A 7026-nucleotide genomic window follows, 5' to 3' on the forward strand; every position below is an offset into this window, starting at 1 on the left:
GCTGGGGATTAATTCCAGGACACCTGTCAAAAATCTGGAACAGTGAATGACAGTGAATAAATCTGGATTAGTTCTAGATCTTTGATATCCAAATCTGCAGATGCTTAAGTCCCATATGTGAAATGATACAGTATTTGCATATAACCTCTGCACATTCTCTCGTATATGTTAGATCATCTCTAGATTACTTATGATACCTAATACAACATAAATGCTATGTAACTAGTTTTTATACTATATAACTTTAAAATTTGTATTATTTTTGTTGTGGCATTATTATTTTCCGGTTTTTTTCCCCAAGTATTTTCAATTGGTTGAATCAGCAGATGTGGACCCTCAGATAGGGAGGGCCCATTGTATGTTAAAAGCCTTAGGAGAGAAACAAAGCAGGGTAAAGGGACAGCTTGTAGTGGGAAGGAGGGTGTAATTGTAGCTTAAATGATCAGGGCAGTCCTCTTTGAGATTTCTTTGACCAAAAAAGGCATGAAGGGGAAGAGGGAGCAAGTCCAGTGCATATCCTAGGGAACTGCACTTAAGGTGGAGTGAACAGCATTTACAAAAGTCGAGAGGTGAGAGATTGCAGAAGTGTTTGAAGAATAGTATGGAGGTCAGTGGCTGAAGCAGATTCAAAAGAGGAAGGAGAGTAGGGGATAAGATCAGAAGGGAAATGGGGCTAGATTGCATAGGGTTTTGTAGGCCATTGTAATAACTTTGGCTTTTGAGTAAAATGAGGGCTTTCAGAAGTGCCAAACTGGATTAGGGTTAGAAGAATGACATAAAATGGCTTCTATTTAGAAAGGATTCTGACTGCTGTGTTGTGAATAGTTTGTGAGAACAGGTAGAGGGATAGAAGTAGGAACTTAGTAGGTTATTGCAGCAAACAGGTGAGAGATGATGATGGCTTAGACTTGGCTTAGTCCCGTGTTTGCTATAGAAGTGTGGGACGTTCTTGGATTCTGGTGATGTTTTGAAGGTAGAGTTACTGAGATTCTGAATATGAGGGAAAGAGAGGAATCAAGGCTAACTCTAAGATTTTTGGTTTGACCAACCAGAAGGATGGAATTTAACTTACTAAAATGAGAAACATGAGTGAAAGAAGTTTGGTATGAGAAGAATAGGAATTTAGTTTTTGGTGTGTTAATGTGAAGAAGCCTAATGGACATCCAAGTGGAAATGTGGAATGTACAGCCAACTATATCAGAAGTAGAGGTCAAGGGAGAAGTCTTGGCTGGAGGTATGGAAGTTGAATGAGATCAGAATATGTCACCCCAAATATGCCTCTTTGGCATAAGGATAATTTTGATCTGAAGGCAATTGAGAAAATCGGACACAGGAAGAGCTCTCTGCCTTTATCTGCCTAGAAGCAGAGCATAATTTCTCACAAAGGGTCCCCATTCTTCTCCCACACCAAGACAAGGAAAATAACCCTTATCACTAGAAATGGAGACAGCACCAAGATGAGTCTGCACAAAGAAACCTTACTGTAATCCTTATCCACCATTAGCTTCCCCTATATTTTTATATTCTCACAGTTGACCACTTCTATAAGCCCAAGCCCCATTTTCTTTATGTAGTTACTTCTCCTCAATTTATCATCCTTTGTTAAGATGGTATATAAGCCCCAGAGTCTAATCACTTCTTTGATTTTTCACTTCTTTTCCATGAAGCTCTCATGAATGGTAAAAATATTAACATCAAGTAAAATTGGTATGCTTTTCTTCTGTTAATCTTTTTGTCAGTTTCATTCATAGGCCTCAGGAACAGAGCCTAACAGGGTAGGGAAATGTTTTTCTTCCCCTACAGAGTTACCAGTGCATAGATGGTATTTAAGTCCAAGAACCTGAGGGATCACTTACCTTCTCCCACTCTCCAGGACATCTCACAGGCTTCTGCTTTTCTTCTCACCTCCGTAATCCTTTCTTCTCAATCTTTCTTGCTCGGTTCTCCACTTCCACTCTTCTTCTTCCCAGTGTTAGAGTGTCGTTGGCTTTCCTATCTCTTTATATGCTTTAATCCATAACATAGAGCCACAACTTAAATAAGAAATATTAGGTATTGATATCTAGGAGTTACTGGCGATCCCTGTAGGCCCACCTCATGTCTTTTCCCACTGTTCCTGACTACCTACCTACTTTTCTTCACTCCCTCTAGAATACTTCTCACCCTTCTGAATCTTTTCTCTCTGCCCCTGGGCTCTGTCACTTTTCCCTAGGGTTGCCTCTGAAATTCAGATTTTTCCTTGTTTTATACAGTAGACAAATTGGGCTCTTTACTCTCTTGGATTTCTTTGTACACATTTTTGTAAATTAAGAAATTCATTACCATGTTGTGCTAAACAAAGCATTCTCCAATCTAGATCTCTCTCTGGAGGACTGATGAATAGGTAGGAATTTGAAAAATTCAGTTTCCTGGGAACTTCCATCTCAGTAAGTGGAAGGGAATAATATAGAAATGTATTCTTATTGATCAGACTTATGCAAACTGGAAGCTGATAGGTTTAGCTTTTTTGTTCTAATTAATACTTTCCCTCGGTCCATTTTGTATGTTAAACACATACATGTGACAAAATCAAAGAGAAAATTCTAGGGAACTAGAGCAAATAATAGAGAGACCTTTTCTGGACATCATTTGTATAAAAGCATTTTAAAATATGTAGTTAATAATGTTAGTGATTCAATGTTATCACAAAGAAAAAAATTTAATATTAAATAGATCTAATATAAAATGCAATAAGTCTAATATTATTTGAAAAGTAAATTAACATTTTAAAATAAGTTGATACTTCCACTCAAGCATACATTTAGCCAGGCATGGTGACATGTGCCAGTAGTCCCAGCCATAGGGAGGCTGAGCTGGGAAGATCACTTGACCCCAGGAGTTCGAGGCTGCAGTGAGTTGTGTTTGTGCCATTGCACTCCAGCTTGGGTGACAAAGCAAAACTTCGTCTCTTAAAAAAAAAAAGAAGAGGCCGGGCGCGGTGGCTCAAGCCTGTAATCCCAGCACTTTGGGAAGCCGAGGCGGGTGGATCACGAGGTCAAGAGATCAAGACCATCCTGGTCAACATGGTGAAACCCCGTCTCTACTAAAACTACAAAAAATTAGCTGGGTATGGTGGTGTGTGCCTGTAATCCCAGCTACTCAGGAGGCTGAGGCAGGAGAATTGCCTGAACCCAGGAGGCGGAGGTTGCGGTGAGCCGAGATCGCGCCATTGCACTCCAGCCTGGGTAACGAGCGAAAACCTTGCCTAAAAAAAAAAAAAAAAGGAGAAAGAAAAAGAAAAAGAAATGGCATAAATGAGACAATATGCACCATTGAAAAACAAACACAAATACTTTGTTTTGAAAAAGTGTAGCAAATTTCAACCTAACATTAGACTAAGAATATATAAAAATAATCACTTCATCTTCTTAATTAAAATGGTAATTATTTTGTCATTTTGAACAGAAAAGGTAGCAGTATCACTCTCATTCACATATGGAGTTCTCATGGTTTCCCCTTACATTTGCTTTAGTCAGGGTTCAGTACAAAAGACAGAAACTAATGTAGTTTTTTAGTTAGAAAGATACTTAATTAGGAGAATTAAATGCTTCCAAAATCATTGAAAGTGTAAAGGACCATGTGCTACATTGGGCCTGCCTGAATAACTGCCAGACCTTACAGGACTAACTAGCCAGGGAAACCTCTCCCTTTGGGAAGCCAGTAGGCCACCATAACAACACTGAGTTCAGTAGACTACTGAGAGCTGTGATCCAACTGCCAGGAAGCCAGGATCAGAAAGTTCTTGCCAGCTTTGCTGCTGTTGCCTCCTACTCTCACAAAGATCAAGACTGCATGCTAGAGTGACACTGAAGAAAAACCGTCTCCATGACCTTGCTGACCAACAGCAGCAGGAAGATGGCCTCCTCTTCACATTTGTTCTCCTGATGTTCTACCAGTGCCTCTAATTAGAACTGGAACCCTAGCTGAGGAAGTCTGGGAAACGAAGACTAGCTTCCTGTCTCTTGCTGCGTGTCAGCTGAGCATATCTAATATCATCATTTTCCTTCTTAGGGTAACCAGTTCACTCCTGCCTTTTCACTTTCCTAAAGAACCACTGTGAGACCACTCTTCTCCCCTCACTCCCCTCTTCACTATGTATGCTTCCATATCCACGTCTTTTCTTTTTTCTCTTTTTTCTTTCTTTCTCTTTCTTTTCTTTTTCCTTTCTTCTTTTCTTTTTCTTTCTTCCCTCCCTCCCTCCCTCCTTTCTCTTTCTTTCTTTCCTTCCTTCCCTCTTTCTTTCTTTTCTTTTTTTTCCTTAGCTCAGGTAACATGTTGTCCCCACAATGGAAGCTTCTCTGAATTATTTCTTCAGCAAACTCAATTGGCCATTTTTCTGGGCTCCTACAACATTTTGTAGAAGTCACTGCTATAGTACATATCATTTACATCATAAGTTGTTTTTTTTTCTGCCAGACTGTGAACCTTTCAGGGGCAGGTACTATATTTTAGTCTTCTGTTCTCAATGTCTAGTGTCCAGGGTCTGGCTCAGAGTAAATAAATGTTGATGAAGTGAATAATGAATGATGAAAATGGCATAGTCCTTATCCTCTGGAGCTTTATTAGGTGAGGGAAAGATATTTATAAGGCAGACAAAATTCTACTGGGAAGTCTTAATCATATCCCAAAGGCGCTATTTTCTATATAGTCCTTTGTGGAATTTAGAGACAATCAATTTGACAAGAGGCTCCCTTAGATTTGGTTGAGGAAGCCCTTCCCTGTACAAGAAGAGAGATTCTGGGAATCATTTTGCCTAGTTTCTTGTAAGTGTAGACTTACCTGAGAACAGAGCCAAGATTTTTCCTTCTCTTGGTAAATGAACTCACTGCATTTAAAGTGGTATATCGGTATATTTTAGGGCAAACCGCAAAAAAAAAAAAATAAAAATAAAAGGTTCCCTTCCTAAGCTACACCTCCTAAGCAAAGGGATTTGGGGGTCTTGATATTTCATCTGCCAAATGGAATATCTTCTATCCATTTTCACCCAGGAGTTGACAATCTGAAAGTCAGTGTATTTAGTACTCGATTGTCATAATAAAATAGTCCCCAGCAGAGCTCTCTTCAGATTATTGCAAGAACAAACCAGGCTTATTGAAGTATTTTCACATACAATTGTTATACTGACTTTCAACTTCTGATAATAAAATAAATGCTGAAATTTTAGAGTGTGCTTTTAAGAACCTGAATAAGTCTACATTTGACTAATCAAAGGATAAATTTACTTGTCCAGTTTTAAAGCATAAATATAATTTTTGTAATTAATATGTACGTTCACACTCTCTACAAACCGATATTATAAATGAATTTCGCTCTCATAGTTTTTAAAATTTGTTTTTATTTTCCCTAACTTGTCCTTTTGAAGTGCTTTCAGACCTACTAAGAAAGTTGCAAAAACTAATATGAATAATTTTCACCCTTTACCTAGCTTCTACAAATGTTATCATATTATATAACTATAGAATCTTTTTTTTTTTTGAGACGGAGTCTTGCTCTGTCATTCAGGCTGGAGTGCAATGGCGTGATTTCGGCTCACTTCAACCTCTGCCTCCCAGGTTTAAGTGATTCTCCTGCCTCAACCTCCTGAGTAGCTGGGATTACAGGCAAATGCCACTACTCCCGGCTAATTTTTGTATTTTTAGTAGAGATGGGGGTTTCACCATGTTGGTCAGGCTGGTCTTGAACTCCTGACCTCGTGATCTGCCCTCCTTGGCCTCCCAAAGTGCTGGGATTACAGGCATGAACCACCACACCCGGCCAAGAACCATTTTTGAAACAGGAAACGAATTTAGTGTTGCTAAGTAATCTACAGACCTTATTCAGATTTTGTCAGTTGTCCCACTGGTGGACTTTTTCTGTTCAGGATCCAGTCCAAGCTCACCAATTGCATTAGTTTTCATGGTTCCTTGGTCTCCTTTAATCTGGGACGGTTCCTCAGTTTTTCTCTTTCATAACTTTGAGTCTTTGAAGAGTACTGGCCAGTTATTTTGCAGAATGTTCTTCGATTTATGTTTGTCTGGTATTTCCTGATAATTTAATTCAGTTTATACATTTTTGGCAAGACTATCATAGAACTGACATTGTACTCTTTTCTGTGTGTCTTGTCAGGAGGAATGTACCTGATGTGTCTCATCATTGGTAATGAGACACTTTGATCACTTAAAGTGGCATCTGACAGGTTTCACTGCTGTAAAGTTACTGTTCTTTCCTTTGAAATTAATATGCATCTTATGAGGGGATACTTTGAAACTATGTAAATATTCTGTTTTTCATCATACTTTTGTCTATTAATTTTAGCATCCATTAATTATCTCTGCCTGACATAATTATTACTGTGGTGTTTGCCAAATTGTGGTTTTCTATTTCTGTCATTCCTTCTACATTTATTGAGATACTACTGCAGGGAAGAGTTTATTTACTCATTTACTTATTAAATTATCAATTTGATTTGACCCTCGAGAGACTATCAGTTAGAAGTGGTTTGTGAGTGAGAGTCAACACAGTGACCTTTGTGCATTGCACTTTCCAGCCTACCTCATGAAACCTGCTCCCTTTTGTGAAAACTGTGCAGCTAGACGATTTTTTTGGGGGGGGGGGGGAGGGGGGGGGTGCAGTGTCTGGAAAAGAGCTTGTGTAGTGTTGTGGAGGGGGCATACGGAACATCTATCTACAATGGATCTGTTTGCATTCACTGATTTATACCAGGGGTGAACAGCTTTCCATGAAAAAGACTGAACTCTGTGAAACCATTATATTACATGGTCTGATGGACTGGTATAGTTCTTACAGGGACAAGAGTTTTGGAAAGAACAGTGCAGGACATTAGAGCAAGGAGCACCCTATAAGAAAAGAAGGAGCCCAGCCTGGCAAGTTAGACCCAGAAATAGAGCACGGGCTTCAGAGCGGGTGGAGATTTAAGACTGTTGCTATAGAATTTTCCTCAACACAGACTTCTAGCAGTAAGTGTGACCCTTTGCAAAAGCTGTTTGG

This window comes from Sapajus apella, unplaced genomic scaffold (genome assembly GCF_009761245.1).
Source record: "Sapajus apella isolate SASKATOON/1434 unplaced genomic scaffold, GSC_monkey_1.0 scaffold4, whole genome shotgun sequence".
NCBI lineage: Eukaryota > Metazoa > Chordata > Mammalia > Primates > Cebidae > Sapajus > Sapajus apella.